The 18,759-nt window shown below is 41.2% G+C and overlaps 1 protein-coding gene across 5 annotated transcripts in view; it reads left to right on the top strand.

The window, feature by feature from the left end:
- The window catches only part of BACH2 (BACH transcriptional regulator 2), a 261,959-nt gene that overhangs the window by 127,828 nt on the left and 115,372 nt on the right, over positions 1–18,759 (top strand). For all 5 annotated transcript variants that reach the window (XM_073336767.2, XM_073336768.2, XM_073336765.2 and 2 more), the window contains one exon: positions 16,201–16,350. The gene's annotated coding sequence lies outside the window, so the exon portion shown is untranslated. The remainder of the gene's footprint in view (positions 1–16,200; positions 16,351–18,759) is intronic.

Here is an 18,759-nt window from a genome sequence, read left to right as displayed (position 1 = left end):
TGAAGCCCGCTGCTAAGTCTGTGTTGCATGCCTGCTTGAATTCCAAAATCATTGTACCTCCTCCTTAATCCCTGTTCCTTTTTTACTCTTGTTTTCTTTTTAGTTTACTTTGTATCTTGGGGCAATAAACTTCAAACACTTTATGGAAGTCGGGGTCAAAAAGCCCTGTTGTTTTGTGTTTTGCTAAACCTGGTTGTCCATACTGATACAGGGAACTAATTAGATGCACAGGCCATTTTCGGATCTGGCCAGCATGATCTGTCTCCTACCTCCAGTATGGGAATATCTCCATCCATTTCCTTCCAAATTTAGTTGAAAGTAAGTGAACTATTGTAATGTCCTCAGGTAAAATATGAAAGATCCCCTTTAGGAATCCCTAAATGAAAGTTTGAAGATTGAAGCTACCCACTGGATTTTAAGATTGTCTAAATAAATGTGTGGTTATAAACATGATTTTTAAAATAGAGTTTATATGAGAAGCCATCTTATAGTCTCGTCATAGCTTTCTTTCATTAACCAGCTTTAGTCTCCAGTTATCTGCTATGTTAAAGGGCTCGAATAAGAGCATGCATTAAGATGTTTTCCCATCATACATACTCATTACATGTTTCTATTGAAATACCCTTGTGTTCCCATCCAAGCATTTTTCAAAAAGAGAAACTACACTTTTCGGACGCATTTTATTAGTTTCCAGCCAACAAGTCACCTGTCTTTTTCCTCTTTGCTTTGTTCATCTCTGTCTTCTCCTTTCCCCACACCTACTCCTTTTGAATTTTGTGTATTTTCTCTACCTGCTCCAGCACCCTCCTTGTTCCTGCCTTTGCTTCTCCTCTTATTTCTATGCACTGTCTCTTCCTTTCCCCTCTTAATTTCAGTGCCACCCCTTTTTTGTTTCATGCTCATTTTTCTTTTCACAGGCTCTTAATATTATGTTGTTCTCATCCCTCAAAGCCTTACTATGAAGTGCTGGAAATGGCTCCCTCTATAGCCCATCAATACTGATTCCTTCCATCATCCATTTGAGGATATGTTACTATAGAGAATGTAAAGTGCAACCTCTTAAAGGCTCAGTGTACACCCTCATTAATACTCCTAGATCTTACTGGCCTTAGGAGCGACAAAGACTGCATTTAGTCCTGAGTTAATATGTGGTGCCTGTAGGCACTGGTGCACCACCCAGTATCCTCCCCCTCTCCTCACTGTTGGTGTCTCTTTCCCGTAGGTCCCCTCCCCCCCCCAGTCTGGTTCTTTCTTTCTCCTTGATTGATCATGTACCTCTGCTGTTCCTACATGCAGCTGTCCTGGCAGGAGAAAAAGAAAGAAGCTGACTAGAATCAGAGATTAGGATGATTTGGTTCCGTTCTGCTACTGCCATTAGGAAAATACATGCAGGCTTCACCACAAATGTTTCTCCCACTGGAGGATTTCTAAAGTGCAGGTTGGCATAGCAAAATGGAGGGGTCCTTTGCTATGTTGGAACCTTGTATTTAGAAATGAGTCATAGTATTGTCCCTCTTTTGTTGTATAGATGATTACCTAGGTATGACATTGCACCAAATGTAATTGTTACAAATACATTCCTGGTATAGGAATTCACATTTCCTGAATTATCCCACTTATCCTGTCAGTAGTCTAATTCATTTCTCCTAAGTTAGCCAAGAACATGTCTTTGTATGAAAGTGCTACTCCATGGATGCTAGATGATGTAGTTTGAGCAGAGTGCCTGTGCTTCCTCCATCAACAATAGCCACAGAAAGGCCATTACACCAGCTCCCAGCACGAGCACCATGGTGTCCCCATGCTTGCTTGGGACAAAGGTACTTTCCTAGAAAGCATCACAAATGGAACAAAAGAATTTTAAGCCCAAAGCAGATTGCGAAGAGTTACAAAGGGATCTGACAAAACTGGGTGACCGGGCCACAGAATGGCAGGTGGAATTCAGTGTTGATAAGTGCAAAGTAATGCACATTGGAAAACATAATCCCAACTATACATACAAAATCATGGGGTCTAAATTAGCTGTTACCACTCAAGAAAAAGATCTTGGAATCATCGTGGATAGTTTTCTGAAAACATCTGCCCAAGGTGCAATGGCAGTCAGGAAAGCTCACAGAACGTTAGGAACCACTCGGAAAGGGATAGATAATAAGACAGAAAATATGATGCCGCTATATAAGTCCATGTTGTGCCCACACCTGGAATACTGCCTGCAATTCTGGTAGCCCTATCTCAAAAAAGATAATTAGAACTGGAAAAAGTACAGAGAAGCAATAAAAAATAAGGGGTCTTGAACACGTTCCATTTGAGGGCAAATTAAAATGAATGGGACTGTTCAATTTAGAAAAGAGACGACTAAAGGGGGATATGATAGAAGTCTATAAAATCATGACTAGTGTGGAGAAAGTGACTAAAAGAAGTGTTATTTTGCCCTTCAAATAACACAAGAACCAGGGTTCACTCAGTGAAATAGGCAGCAGGTTTAAAACAAACAAAAGGAAGTACTTCTTCACATAACGTACCGTCAACCTGTGGCACTTGTTGCCAGGGGATGTTGTGAAGCCAAAAGTATAACTGGGTTTAAAAAAAAACAACCCTAGATAGGTTTATGGAGGATAGGTCCATCAATGGCTATTAGTCAGGATGGTCAGGGATGTAATCTCCTGCTCTGGGTATCCTTAAATTTCTGACTGCCAGAAGCTGGGACTGGATGGCGGGTTGGATCACTCGATAAATTGCCCTGTTCTGTTCATTCCCTCTGAAGCATCTGGCACTGGCCGCTGTCAGAAGAGAGAATACTGGGCTCTGACCCAGTAAGACCATTCCTATGTTCTTATGAACAACTGCTACGACCCTATAGAGCTGCTCCTTATGTTAACAGGTGAGAGTCCAGTCCCTCCCTGCTCTAAAATGTGTTAAATAATTTTCTTTTTCTTTCCTTGTCTTTTGCTAGCAGAACTGGTTTCACTGTGGGGCTGAAGGGAACAGAGGTCCTTCCACACTCCCATGAGCTATTTTCCAGAGGAGTTCCTGCATGGAGACTTTAAATTTAATATTAATAGCACACTGTCCAAGGAAAGTACAGTAAGATCATGCTGATAACACTTAGAGGTGGTGGCATAATCTTGCCATGATAATAGACTTGTTTTGGGCTACCTTTTTTGTACCACAATTAAAGTGATTCAGAATATGCTGGGTTGACTAAAGAGAGCGATATCTGTTTCTGACAGATGTTCCCCATGATTCCACAAATGTAACCCTGTCTGCAAGATGACAGAGCGCTTGTTTACATAGGGAAGCTCTTAAAAATACAAACACAAAGTAGCATTTAGATCAGTCATTCTGATCAAAGTGCCGACGATTATTAGGGTGTAAAGGGAACTGATGACTCAACTTAGACACAACACTGCGGCGGTCTCCGAATTTCAGTTTCGTAGCAAATTCTTTTCAGGAATGTTTTTCGTTCCTCCGTGTTTCAGATTTGTTTCTGGAGTGTACATTTTGTTTTATATTTCTTAACCAGGAGAGTGAAAGCAGCTTTTAGGAAAAGGCTACCAAACATTTCTGAATAACACTAGACACTGCCCTATACTTCCAATGGAAAGCTCGACTTTTTTGTGGAAGATGGTTTTATCTTCTATCTTTGTTTTCCCCACGGTTGTATCTGCCCAAAAATAATTTCTTTGTCCAGTCATCACTTAAAAAGTTCCTGTGTTGCAATTTAAAAGAACTTTCTGAATCAAATTGCAATATTTTGATCAGTTCCTATTCTTAGTAATTCCAGGCAGTGCACTTGCTGAAATTGGTGACTCAGAAACTGAAATGCAAAATATTTCTCTGAACGGTGGCCGGAAGTCAGCTTTGAAACCTGAAACAAAGTGCAGACCGCAATTTTATCTATTTATTATATGTGTAAATACGCTTTGTCTTCAGCAGTCATTTAGATTCCTTTTGGTAGAGCCCGTGTGATCCTCAGGCTGTACAATAAACCATGTCAGAACTGTCTGGCACATCTAATTTTTGGATTAAAAAATGAATTCCTAGTGAATGATTTCATTGCCTGTAGTGCTGTCTGATTCTGTCACGGCATTTGATAGAACTTGTTAGAAGTATTAGGTAAGACAGGATGTTGGTACGTTTGAGGTCATCTAATATTTAAAAAAAAGTAGAATGGTGTATGGTCTACACCAGTGGAATTGTACTAAATGACATGGTTGCTTTTACACAATACACTGACATATTTAGAATGCTCTGTGACACCAGTAGGTCACATTTTAAGTGTGGAGAGTCTCATCATTTTGTAACAGGGTGCTCCATCTGCCAATGGAAAAAAAGGACAAGTATTAACCTTTTTTTTACTGCGGCTCCTAGAGGCATGATGGGGTGTGGATAAACTGAGCAATATGGCTGTAAGAAGCTCCAAATTAGCATTTAAGCAAATGATACAAAAGGTACAGAAAGCTCTTTCGAGGCTAACTTTTGAAAGGAGCAGCTGTACATGCTCTAGAGGTGCTGGGAGATAAGACTTGCGTTCTCTTACTGCTTCTCTCACTCTTATGTATTTGTGCTGCTCTCATCACCATGGTATCCAAGGGTCTTGTATTAGTCAAGCCAAGCCACTCTACTCTATTTTCACTGCATGACTGTGGGCAAGTCTCTGTTGGTTTAACGTGTGCGTAATATGGGGCTTTTATAGACTTTGTAAAGCACTTTGAGATCCAGGTATGGAAATCGCTATATAAGAGCAAAGTAGGCTATTGATTGATTTATTTAAAGAGCATTCAGTTCCCTTTGAAAGACTGGTGCACCAATAGTAAATATTCTACAAAGGAAGTAATCGAGATCCAGAGCTTTTTATTAAATACAGTTTACAATAAAATCAAATAAAAGCAATGCATATTCATAACGCTTGTTAAAGTAATTCCTGGTGGAATGTTTACTGCTCCAAAGGATATTTATTTTGGTGACGTGTGAGTGGATGATATATAAAGCATTTATAATAAAATATCTAAAGAATTACAATAGTAAGTTAATAAACGCAGATGTAATAGAACAGGAGTGGCCAAATTTACTGACCCTCCAAGATGTATACAATAATCTTCAGAAGTTTGAGAGCCACAAGACATGCACAACCTGCCCTGGGGCTAAAGTCCTTACCGTCTCTGCAGGACTACACCACCCCACCACAGGGTAGAAGCCCCTAGTCCTACCACCCACCATAGGGCAGAAGCCCCAAGCTCCCCACCCCCGACCAGTTTTGTAGGTGGAGAATTGGGGTGTACATGGGAGCTCCAGGAGCCAGACTTTAAAGAGCTGCATTCGGCTCACGAGCGACCGTTTGGCCACGCCTGCTATAGAAGTAGAATATTGTTAAATAAAAAAATACTGTACAGAGAAACTGCTGAACTGAAGTGTTTGGTAGAAAGATTTGTTATTTTGTTATACAAAATAGATCCAAATGCCTTCCTTGAACCTGGATTTGGATGTGGATTTTACATTTAGTGGTATGGTCAGTATCTTTGTAGGTTCTCCCTGAACTCAGGATTGGAAATACATATGTTGGCACACTCATAGATTTGTCTGGCAGCTGTAGAACCCATTACCACTGTTTAATCTACTGCATGTTGCTACTTAAGCCAAATGACAACATTTAGAAGAATTTTTGTCTGTCTGTTGAAAGAGTAAAACAAAACCTTTGTTTGTATTGTAGCTTTTCATTTGGTCCAGTACTTTGAATGAGATTTCGCACTCTGTTCCACACAGGTTAAATTTGGACCCATCTTCATGTCTTTTGACCATGGTCATCTATCCAGTTAATCAACTCAGTGGGAGCCAGTGATGTGTTTAAAGATTCACCACATATCACTAGGCTGAATGTTTAAAGAATCATAATTGCAGTTTAACACTGTACATTGAGATTGGCCCTGGAGTTTAGCGATTGCTAGTACGGCATCTGCATTTTAGACTCGAGCATTACCTCTAAACCCTGTGCTGGCCGGAGCTGACAAACATTGTGGAGTCAGCATGTTGTGTATTTCTCCAGTGATCCCTCAGGCCAACAGAGGAGTGTGATTTGACTGAGCCGCCATGATAGTTGGCCTTGCATGGGGTTGAAGCAGAATGAGTGGAAAGCAGGGAGAAAGTAGTAAGCACAATCAGTATACTTCATTGGGGCCATAGCTAGCAGAAAGCAGCCTCCATTGCTGCTAGTCTACAGCAGCTCCTCTGGACTCCTGAGCTGCATAGCAACAAAGCTGACCATATTTTAAGAAGTTGGTTCCCCATTAGCCATGACTGTGCACTGCCTAAAGCGAAATTTTGCTACTGCTTATGACTGCTTCTTTCCCACTTGGAGAGCCTGTGACTTACCCAGATGCTCAGGGAACTGGGAATGACCTTGAGCCAAGTTCATTCTCAAATATCCAGGTGAGAGGGGTGGATTCTTCTTGGTTGACTAGACTTCTGTCAGCCAGGGAATAGTTTTAAAGGGAGCAAGTTGCTGCCTTGACAGTTCTGTTCTTGACTTCAGCTGGGAGGGAGAGAGTCCTTTTGGGCTGAGGATTTCCAGATCTGCCAAGCCTCAATATCAAACCGCTATCTTTACACAAAATGCCAGTGTCCTGGAGGCTTTCAGAGAGATGGCGCTATGAGGGATACTCTAATCCAGCGTTTCTCGAATGCCTCCACCGTGGCCGAATGCGGCCACCAGGGGCTTTTCTTGCTGCCACAGCCTCCTGGGCAGTAATGGGGGTGGGGAGGGGCAAAGCAGTGGTCCCTCCCCTGAGGCTACCAGGAGGGATTGGGTCCCGCCCCCCTCTGGAGACACAAATGCTGAAGGAGCAGGCTGCTAATGAGTTCCCCACCTTCCCAGGGTGGAGGACAGCAGGCTCCAGTCCTGGGCTCACCCACTGCCTCCCCTGACCTCCCATCCATTCTCCACATCGCCTCTGGTCACCACTGCCTCCCTACCCACCTTCCCATCCAGGGCTTAATTTGTCCCTGGGCTTGCCAGGGCTGAATAAATCTGCTGCTGTGAAAAGTGATATTTGTATGTTTGTTAATAATACTTTTCACAGCAGCAGACTTACTAGCTAGCAAGTCTTTTAAAAAAGCAAAATAAACAACAAAAAAGACAAGAACATGCAAAGCATGTGTTATTTGTGTTCTTATTTGTGTTCTGTTTAGGTCCATAAAGAATAGAGACAACTGTACATTATTATTATTAGAGTCTGCAAAAAATCCCAACATAAATAAATTGCAATGATTTGGACATGTATATCTGCATATTTATGTGTCTTTCCTAAACTTAATTAGGAATTTTAGTTAAAATTGTAACAGTGGCCACCAGCAATAGTTGGTGGCTTCACTCTGAGGCCACCAAAAATTTTGTTGTGAGAACCCCTGCTAATCAACAGGTACTGCTATAGAATACCGCATGCAATGACTGGGAACAGATTTTTCAAACTATCACCCCTTTCTAGCTATTCGGGTTAGTAGAGTCCCTCTCACATCCACCAATAACTGAGATATTTGTCATTTTAAAACAAAATCAGAGGCTATCCAAGCACAGGACCTGGCAGACTCCCTTCTTGAGACCATGTGGAAAACCGTTGACATGATTTCTCTTCCCTCTAGGCAGCTCTGCAACTTGTAGCTGCCGAACTGTTTCTCATGTTCCTGTTTGGGCTTGTTCAGGAGGCCAACCTTTCCCCTTGGTAAGCCAGCCTGCTACACATCCAGTGTCTGCATCCTTTGGTGGTTTGCACATCTAGTGAGGCATGGCTATTTTCTTCTGGATTAGGCCTGTAAACCCATCTTCTGTTTTATCCATTCCTCCTCATGGCAGAAATGGATTATGAACACAGTGCTGCCAGGGCATTTTCTGCTTTGAAAATCTTTCTCAGTTCTTCTTGGAAGAATTTTATTATTGGCTTTATGTGTAGCAAAAATATCCATCTGCAGATAAGTCATTTTTATAGCAGTGGGAGTTTCAGCCACGCATCTCCCAGTCAAGTCAGTGGTAATCAATGCTAAAACCTCACACAATACTTTGAACATTTGGGAAACAACGTACAGTCAGCGCTACCAGACACAAAATACACAGTACAGTAAGCCCGATCTCTAGCTCAGAACTAATTATCTGTTTATAAAAATTCCCCTGCTTGCTGTTTTGCCGTTAGAATCTGGCCTGTAAGATTTATGACTTTGGCTGAAATGAAGTACCATTTCCTTTTTCTCAGCATTAGTGTGCATGGCCTTATTGGCTTTTCTTTTTAAGTTCACACAAGTTCACACAACAGAGAATTATTGAGCCCCTTTCCTCTTATGATTCTACTTTTCATTGCAACAGAATGAGAAATAACCCATAAACTGACATCTTAATTTTTTTTTAAAACTTCCCCAGCTTAATCTGAGAGTAAAGGTGGAGAGATTTGGCCTGATTCTGAATTTGCATCTATTTTTACACATGGATAACTCCACTGACTTCAGGTAGAGTTACTTTTGATTAGCACTGAAATCGGAATCCAGCCCATTGGGCAAAATCTACTCTTTAGTTACATTCATTGCAACCACTTGACATTACTGGCTTTCCATTAAAGAAAAGAGCAGCATTTGGATGATAACAGAAAAGATGACCTGAACTGGCATGATTAACAGATGAGTCCAGCAATATAAAAATATTATCTTTTGGTTTCCTTTAGTACAGTATCTATCCAATTAAACTGCATTCATCACTGTAGTCGTTTGGGACCTAAAGTATCTCTGTACTATACTTTGCCGCACATCTGCTTCCTTAGGTGTATTCCTAAACTAAAACATAATCCCTTAACAATGTTACAGTCAGATGTGAGCAAGGGGGCAGAATTTCACTTCAGATAAAACATTGCAAAATTTTACAACTTTTTGTTTCAATCTGTTTTTTCCTTAGTTTTACCTTCCCTGATTTTAAGTACATCTATAGGCATTCAACTGATAAGTTAATGGAAGCTATGTTCAGCCGATTGTGTAACTTTTTTGGATTCTCAAATGTTTATCTGACTTGAAAACTATCAGGTTTCAGCCAAATTTGAAATTGTCTGAAATTCAGCTCTGCTTTTGTTAGAAACTGCTGGGCCACAGCCATATTTCCCGCTTGTGTTTAAACAGTTATTTTTGTAGTCAAATTATGGCTTTATAGAAGATTGACAAAAATGTCCTAGAAAACCTTTTTTAAAAACAAAACGTGAAAGGGGACATGGTTTATACTTATACTTACCTTTTTAGGTTTTTCATCTTCCATGGCATTTACAGTGCCTCTTTCATGTGTTAAAGTTTATTGGGGAAAGTGGCTTCTTGAGTGGTCCATTCCTTTTTGAGACTGTTTATTTTTTGTAGAGTACTTTTAAAAGAAATAGTTGTAAATGATCAGTTACATTATGACAAGCATTGAAAATATTCAGCCTGCAATAGGACTTCAAGTAAATCCATGTGGTCTACATGTGCCATGGAATGAATCCCAAAGCATAAGCCCAGTGGGCTGTCATGAAAAGTGTAGAGTCCTAATTGAAGAGATTGAAAATACTGTCAAATCCCACATCAGACCTGGGACTCCAGTTTTGATAACAAGATTCTGTGGTAGTTTGTGATTTCAGTCTAGTCTCCAATCCATCTTACTTTGGCATGTTAGCTTTTTCATTAACTGAACTCTCTAGCCCTTCTGGAGAAATATATCTCACAACTGAACCATTTGTCAAATTTAACATGATTTTCTGTTTATCATTTGGAGGGGTTACTTACAGAATATATTCATTCCCCTTTTCAATCTAGTAATTACTTCTCTCATAGATCATGCTGCTGAGGGGGTGTAGTGTTACAATGGAAGTATTTGTTTTATTTCAAATATATTCCTACATTAAAATATTCAAGGTTATATATCAAGTCTTACAAGTTTTGAGTCATGTTCACCAAAGGTAAATTCCACCTCTATTGCCCTGTCTGGCTGGTGTATCCTGGGAGGAATTTACTCCAGAAGAGGACAGATGGTGGAAAACCTGCTTCCCTGCCTTAGAATTTTCCACTTGGGACTGCTGTGTGCTGTTGAACACAGTTCTGACTGAAGAATCCAGTTAGCTGACATAATACTAAAAACAATTTAGCAGTCAATGTAGACCAGGACCAATTGTGTTTCAGGATCAGGTCAGCTGACAACTGTTCTGAGCAGTTTAATCATGGTTAGATGGTTAGCTGGACTGGTCCTAAAACACAGTTTTCCCTGGTCTGCACTGACAGCTAATCATGCTTGGCATCATCTTTACTAACTCGATCGTTTGTAACAGTTGTCCAGATAGGGTAACATTGTACAGTGTGGAACAGGTCTGAGTGTGGGGAGCTTTAATTTGTGGTCAGTGCTCCCTACCTGCTGAGACTGTTGAGGTGATGCACTGAATCAGTGCGTCTCCTGGCTGACCTGCACATGCTGTCTGCCCAAGCTCCTTGGGTGTCCTACCTGCTGGAGAGGAAGTTGCAGCCATTCTCTGATCTTGAAAGCTCCCACCATTCAGACTTCCAGCCTGGGGTGCCCTCTTTCAGGTGCTAGTATACACAAAATGTAAGTTTTGGTTGAATTTGTCCCTTTGAATCTAAATATAATGAGACTCTAGTAGATTGTTATATGTACGTGAAAATTTTTTTAACCAAAAAAAGTAAGATTATTTCTCTCCTCTAAAATGGGATGTCCAAGCTATCTCAGATTTTCCTATAGGTTTCAGGGTGGGCTATGAACTTGCTAGAAATGAGAGTAATTAATTTTTGGAACAGTTTACTAAGGGTAGTGCCAGATTTTCTTCCAGCACTAGATATTGTTAAATCAAGATTGGAAGTTTTTCTAAAACATGCTCTAGGAATTATTTTGGGGAAGTCTTATGGCTTGCGTTATACAGGAGGGCAAACTAGATGATCACAGTGGTCCCTTCTGTTCTTGGAATCTGTGATAAAAACCAACACCGTTACAGATGTCTTCTGAACCCCAAATAACCCTTTCTTCAGTAAAAAAAATTTTTTAAAGAAAAGTGACAATAAAGCCATTTCAACCAAAAAGAAATATTCTGCACTTTTCCACAAAAGTCGCATAGAATGTGTTAACAATGATTTCTTGTGTCTGTACAGCACTGAACAGATTGGGGCCCCAATCTCAACAGAGACAACTAGATGCTAGTGTTATAAATATTGAATAATATAAATTGAAACGCAGACCTTTAGAATCCTCTGCTTTTCTTCACACCTCTGTGATCATTGCTGCCCCTCCCTGTCCCAGTCTTTGGTCTCTTCCCTCTGCCAAGCCATTCACCTAACCATGCCTGTTAGAAACTTGTTGATACCGTTGACATAGGTTTACTTGTCTTGCTTGATGTTATATTTATATGTAAACAAAACTGTATATTTATTGCTGTACTTCCCTTTACTCACTGTATGTCTAGAAGCCACTCTAATTATGGGCAAACTAGGCAGCTGCTTAGGGCAGCTTAGGGGTGGCTATGCCAAACCTGAGCAGTGCATGACCCCATGTGGCACATCACAACACCATTATCGCACAAATAGGGCCTTGTTGCCCATCCCTCATGAATGAGTAGCGCTGCAATCTCCTGGCACTTGACCCACCCAATCTTTACCATAACTACCAAATCATCAGAAGGCTCAACACCCCCATCCCCTTGAAAGTCTGATGTGTACCCCCCAGTTGAGAACCCCACCTGAGGGGGGGGGCATACTGAAGTTTTGCCTTGGGTGGCAGAATGTCTTGAGCAGTCAGTCAGTCTGTCTTCAGACTGATCAGATTGGGACAAGGATCATACTGGCTCCTATGTTTGGAAAAGTGTCTAGCAAACTCTGGATACTACCAGAGTATATACAGAGGTGAGAAAACTATGGCCCATGGGTAGTGTCCAGCCCATCAGACCTTTTAATCTGGCCCTCGAGCTTCTGCTATGGAGGACTTGCTCTGCTCCAGCTAGGGAGCAGGGTTGAGAGCTTGCCCTGCTCTGCAAGTGCCGTGGCTCAGTGCGGCTCGTGGAAGCAGTGGCATGTCCCCCTCTGGCTCCTACATATGGGGCAAGCAGGGGGCTCTCCATGCTGCCCCCCACCCCGAGCGCCACCCCCTGCAACTCCCATTGGCCAGGAACCGGGACAGCACGCAGAGCCGCCTGGCCACACCTCCGCATAGGAGTCAGAGGGGGGACATGCTGCTGCTTCTGGGAGCTACTTGAGGTAAGCGCTGCCCCGAGCCTGCACCCCTGGACCTTCCCCCCCCCCAGCACTCTAATCCCCTGTCCTAGCCCTGATCCTCCTCCTACCCTCCAAACCCCTTGATCCCAGCCCAGAGCCCCCTCCTGCACCTCAAACCCCTCATCCCCAGCCCCACCCCAGAGCCCGCACCCCCAGCCAGAGCCCTCCCCCTCCCGCAACCCAACCCCAATTTCATGAGCACTCATGGCCTGCCATACAATTTTGATACCCAGATGTGGCCCTCAGGTGAAAATGTTTGCCCACCCTGATACAATATAATAATAATACAATATAGTGAAAGTCTAACTCAGAAATAAATCTTTTTAAAACACCGTTTTAGCCTGATGCTTTATCCTGCCAGCTGAGGTGTTATGGTGTGTTGTTATTTTACTGTATTGTTCAGTACAAACTCAAGCCCCAAGCAGTATTGTCAGCCTGACGTGTTCAAAACAATTACAAGTCAGGCTCCAAAACTCATGAGATTGTCTTAAAAAATTATATTTTTTTTCAGTAATAAATGTAAGTTTCTTTTCATTTGCTTTCTGAGCCTGTAAAATACACCTAGGGCCTACATTCAAGCTTTCCTCTGCACCTATGAGAATCAGAAACTTTGTTTTTTATGAAAGCTGAGGTTCTCTTGTACATACATGACTCCAGTACTTGGGTCTTTAAGAAAAAGTCCAAATACTATCAGAGTTGGCAACACTGCCCAGTCTTGTAATTGGATCCCCACAGGAATCAAGGACTGCCCATGCAGATCTGATTGCAGGATTGAGGCCACTTGGTAAGACCCCTGGAGGCAGGGACTGCATCCTCCTCTGGGGGTGTTACAGCACTGAGCACCCTGATTTAACTCAGGAAATAACAGAAAATGAGTGGAAAGTTTTGTTCACTAGATCATTTTTGGTCCTGGTTCTCCATTTCGTGTATGCTCTGCTTTTTCGTATCTTATGTTTGAGTTGTGTGTTTTCAGGAAAACTTTGCTTTAATCATTCCCTACTTTCACAAAGAAAAAGCCTATATAAAATGGAAACATGCAACAGAATATACATTGAAGAAACCATAGTGTAGGGGCTTAGTTTCATCCTCCCTTCGTCTGACCCCTGGGCAGAGAGATTCCTGCTTTCATGTTGTAGATCATGTGTAAAACCTGATGCTTTCTGGCTCACCCTGTGTAATATAAGGCTATCTCAGAACACAGAGAGAAACAGAGTGAGACATTTGCAGAAGGGAATGAAATGTTTGGGATGTGGTCTCATGTTTTTTACAGCAGTGAACATCAATCACACCTTCCAAGAACAGGGTAGCACTGAAAGTCTCTTTTTTTCGTTTCCCCTTCCCTCCCTCCATCTCCTCCTCCTGCTTTCCCAACATACCCGTAGCAAGTGTAATTTTAGCGTGAAAGTGTCATTTTCCCTTGAAAAAGCAGAGACCTCCATTAAATTTTCTAGTTTTATTGTTTCTTGCACTGAGACAACGACAGTTTCTTTTTTGTTTTACAAATGATTGATTTGTGATTTGACAGAGTTAATATTTGTATTATATCTCCATAGTTTTAGAGTCCATTTGTGATCAGAGATTTCCCCCTCTTCCACTGCTTTCCTAGTCTGTCAAGTTGTCCTCCCTACAATGAAATTAGAGGAATATTTTATAAATTAAAGGGGCACTATCATTTTATTTTTACGCTTTTTTAGAATATATGTGTTCAAAAATAGCAGGTATGAGCATCAGCTGACAAATCATTCAGCAAGTCACTATCCAGAAGATTTAACCTATTTCCCATGAGCACTTGTGTACAAGGTTTGCATTTGTGGTGTTCAATATTTTTCAAATTTTGTGTTACCAAAAATAATTATCCAGTTTTTGTCCAACTCTGACAAATTTTCATTGATTTTTGAGACCAGCTTAGAGAGCTAGTCAAATCTTTTCCCCAAATTTCTGACGCATAGATTTAAAAAAAAAAACCTTCTTGTAAAATTGTTTTTTTGTTTGGATATTTGTTGTTTTTAAGAGCTCTAGTTTGGGATGAGTACACATGCTACCAATGGTGAATGATAGGAACATGCCCCCAAACCTCTTATTATCCTGTTGAGGTCTCCTTCAATCCAGTAGCAAGTCTTGTGAATTTTCACTTGTATGCTCTCCACAACTTTATTCATGCAGTTGTTTTTATGGGCAGATGGGATGGAGACAGTTGAAACCTCTAACTGTAGAACATAAGATGAGGATTTGGAGAAAAGCTAGTTGCTTTTTCAAATATCTAATTATGATGAGCTTTCTAAATTTGAAATTTCAAAGTCAAATTTTTTTAAGTGAATTGTCCCTCCCTCCTGTTTTTTCAGCCCGTTCTACTTCAGAGATAACTCCCCCTTCAGAGTCAATTCACATGTCCTTTATGGGTAAATCCTGCTTACTCCACTGTGGAGCACAGTGTAGGGTGGGGCTTGGGGAGGCAGTGCAAGCTATGTGCACGCTACTCACCACAGGACCTAGCTCCATGAGGATTCCTTGCACACAGATGTGCAACTGTTCACGTGTGGCAATTGATCAACCTTTACGTGTACCTATCTGTCATTCTTACCCCACCTAGTGGAGGAGCCAATGGTACAGTGGCTACCCTAGCTATAAAGTTGGTGTAGTGGGGACAGAGTGGCTTATGGGAAGGATTTCTTCTTCCTCCCAGCCTAATTGTTTGGCCTGGTCTCTAAGGCCAAGATATGGGCTGTAGTTCTCTTTCATTTCATTGACTATGTTCATCTGTGTTCTCAGAAAGCAGTGCTGCATTGGTTTACATACCATTCACATTCATAAAGATCAAAATCTGTAGAAATTAGTGAGCCCCTTGCTCATCAGTGAAAGTTTTCTATTGCCACTGACCAAGTAGATTTGTCGAAGCCTCTCCTATAAAATCACTTTTTGTTAGATACTGACTTGCATAGTACAGATTATTTTTTATTTTTTTGGCCATACTCCTTGATCAACCTTAATATTTGTTGTCTCAGATGAAAAGGAATAAAATAATAATTTAACTTTCCTTCCCTGAAGCCTTCTAGAATAATGCTTAAACAAAAGAACAAACTTCAGGCGGCAGTTTAAAAATCCTAGATGAAATCTAAGCTAAATTTTGGCAAACTTCAATATTAACAGTTCTTTAAATCCTCTACAATCTGCATATTATAAAGATTTTTTTAAATACTCCTGCATGTGTGATATGCACAGTTCTCTCATTGGATATAAAACTGACCTCTCAACAGAATCACAGAAGATGGAGATATCAGTCACTTTATACTTTGTAACTCGCCTTGTGCTTATAATGACAGAGGAAAAGTTTGTTGATTTTGCAAATGACCTTACTCCCATCACCAAGATTACAGAAAACAAATTCATTATTTGTATTGCTGTGGAACAGAGGTGCCCAAGTCATAAACCATAGTGGGCTAGGTGCTGTACAAACACAGAACAAAAAGATGGTCTCTGCCTCCAAGAGCTTATAATCTAAATGTAAGACAAGAGGCTATAGCAGGGGTTGGCGCTTCTCGCAGCTCCCATTGGCCAGGAACAGCGATCCACAGCCACTAGGAGCTGTGGTTGGGTTGAGAGGCGTGCCTCCGGATGGTTAATATAAACAAAATGTCTCGCGGCCCACCAGCAGATTATCCTGATGGGCCATGTGCCAAAGGTTGCTGACCCGTGGGCTACAGAATAGGCATAAAGTCTGATGGAGCCACAATGAATTGAGAAATATGCCAATAATTCTGGCCTACATAAACACCTTGAAAATACTTGGTTCCTTCATCTACTTCTGATAGTCAACAGGCAAGAACCCTATAGCCTGATTTGTGAAGATTCTCCAGGCAAAAGAATGAAAACGTATAAGCCAAAAGTAACATCTAATGTAAATTTGATGTCTGAATTTTAATTATTGTCTTCATTTTGGTTTAGGTTTATATCAACTGAGCTGTCAGAAATTTGCCTCATCAAGCTTTGGTGGTTCACGTCTTAATGGATTGCTGTAGCCTCTTAATTTCTCCACTCATCCAGTTCCCGGCATCGTGAGAAGATTAGCCAGCACAGAACCTAGAAAAATTACATGTAAGTCTTGATTCAAACTCCTCTTCCATAAAAAAAAGTGTAAAAAGTATGAAAATGTTTCAGACAAAAAAGCAAATAAGTCATAAGTCAAGCAAATTTTAAATGTCATAAAACATTAGGTTGTGAATAGATGGATATGAAGTCCTATGACTGGCTTTGTAAACTGAGCTGTGACTGTAATTTTGTCATTTTGAAGGATTTCTAAGTTTTCTGCTTCCATCGTTGACTGTGGCAAAAAGTGCTTTAAAAATAGCTTAAGTATTTGTCTGAAAAGTGTGCCTAGGTTTTTGCCACTTCAGGATAACTTATTTGTGTCAAGTATCGGGGGTAGCTGTGTTAGTCTGTATCCACAAAAACAACAAGGAACCCACAAAAGCTTATGCCCAAATAAATCGGTTAGTCTTTAAGGCGCCGCCGGACTCCTTGTTGTTCATTTGTGTGTGTGTTTTAATTGTTCTTATCTCAGTGTTTCAGTCCTGAATATGCATGCTTTCCCAAAGCATACTTGAACCGCTCCTCAGAGGCTGGTTCAGATGGGTCTTTGCATGGTAGTATTGTCGGTGTTCCCTAGCTTCTGCATGGTGAAACCACAGTTCTCCCTCCCATGCTGCATTCTCAGTCTTTCTCGCCTTCTGTTCTCATTGTTTTGTTGACCAATGGAGAGTGCTAACACAGTACCTTTATAGCTTAAGCCTCTTCTTATCTCTGTTGCAGCTCCCACTTCTTCTCACTTACTCAGCCCCTTCCGTGTGGGGAACTCAGTGGGGCAGAGACTAGTTAAGTGGTTTGCCAAAGATTAGTTTTTTCTGTAGTATCTAACACAAAAAATCATACAAGTCAGTGGCAGAATTGGGCAGGAATAGAACCCAGGAGCCCTGAATCCCACTCCCACCTCTAATTGCTGGACCATACTCCTTCCCCTGCTGTATGCTCGTGATGTAACAATGGTAGAAGTTGTACATCAGCAATGAGCGTGCACACAGAGAATATAATTGTGTTGTTTACTGTTGATTGCTGTAGATGGTAATGAGGTGGACAAACCCCCAGTAGACCAGGTCAAGAAGGGATCAGTGTTCTGCCCTGGAGATAGGGGCTGAAACTCTGGAGGGAAGGCTCCCCAGGTGGAGGAAGTGGACTGTGGAGTGCTGCTGCCCTGACCCAGGAGGCAGCTCATAAAATGTGGGCAGAGCGATCCCAAGGGTGGAACCCTAGGAGCAGCCGAGCTTGGGAGAAGGCTGGAGTTTAACTGTATCCTGTTAATTTCTTTGTTGATAAAACCAAATGTCAGGGAAAGGTGTGTGTTTTGTTTTTGGGCTGTGTTTTAGTGCAATTAGAGGAAAGGCGCACACCCGCCCATAGAGACAAATTTGTGCATCTGATCTTCGTATTTTTTAACAATGCCCCACATCAATTATGCATTAGAATCTTGTACTAATGAATAAAAAGGGAAAACGAAGAACTATAATAGCTAATAAAATACATTGTCCACTTTAGTAATCAATTGAAGACATTTTGGGGTCTTTCATACCTGTTAAGATGCTCCCCACTTTTGCCCATTCTCACTTTTGGGAGCAACAATGCAGCTCCCTTTTGATAAGACTGGATCTTGCATTGCTTATGATCCACACTCTCTCTGCACAAACATGTGACAACTAGCAGCTGGTCAAATAACTCTACCAGAAAAACCTTAAGGGAATCCATGGAATGAAAAGTCATACTGGCCCAAGGTCTGGGAGTTGCTGTAGTCTGTATAAGGACATCTGCCATCCGCGCTACTCGTGTCCCCATCAGGAGACTTTAAATCTTACTCTGTTCTTGGCAGTATTCATGCTGTTATGGCATTGAATGTTTCAACATACTAGGTATAAAGTAAGCTAAAGGCACAAGTATGAATTTTACCATACTCATGGGGAGATGGGGATATCTGCAAAAAATCTCCCTAAGGGACCAAGAGTATAGTATAGTTTTAATAAAAACAGGCTATCACAGGAGTCATTGGAAGCAGGAAAAACAACCTGCTTATGTCAGTGAAACGTGTAAATACAGCTGAATACTTTCCTACGGCAGCACTCTTAAAAAACTATCTGTTGTCAAAAGAAAATTTTCAAATATGTAACTATTATTGTAAGAAAGAGAAGTGTGGGAGGTGAGTTGGTGTGTAGAGAGAGACACATAATACGTGTTTGTCAGTGTATTCCCAAGATCTAGAAGGAGAGCGGTTGGTCAAAATAAATGATTGTACAAAAAAAAATCACAGAATTAGGAAAATGAAAGAAGATGCTGGCTGGCTGAAAGGGTCGATAAATAGAGCATTTACCTCTAGGTAAGTCACAGAATTCTAGCCCAGGCTGGTAGTGAATGAAAGTCATTATCATCAGAGAGATGCTGAGTGGCCTGTGTGACATGAGG

The sequence above is a fragment of the Lepidochelys kempii genome, chromosome 3 (genome assembly GCF_965140285.1).
Source record: "Lepidochelys kempii isolate rLepKem1 chromosome 3, rLepKem1.hap1, whole genome shotgun sequence".
NCBI lineage: Eukaryota > Metazoa > Chordata > Testudines > Cheloniidae > Lepidochelys > Lepidochelys kempii.
This window is presented reverse-complemented; position numbering and strand designations above follow the sequence as displayed.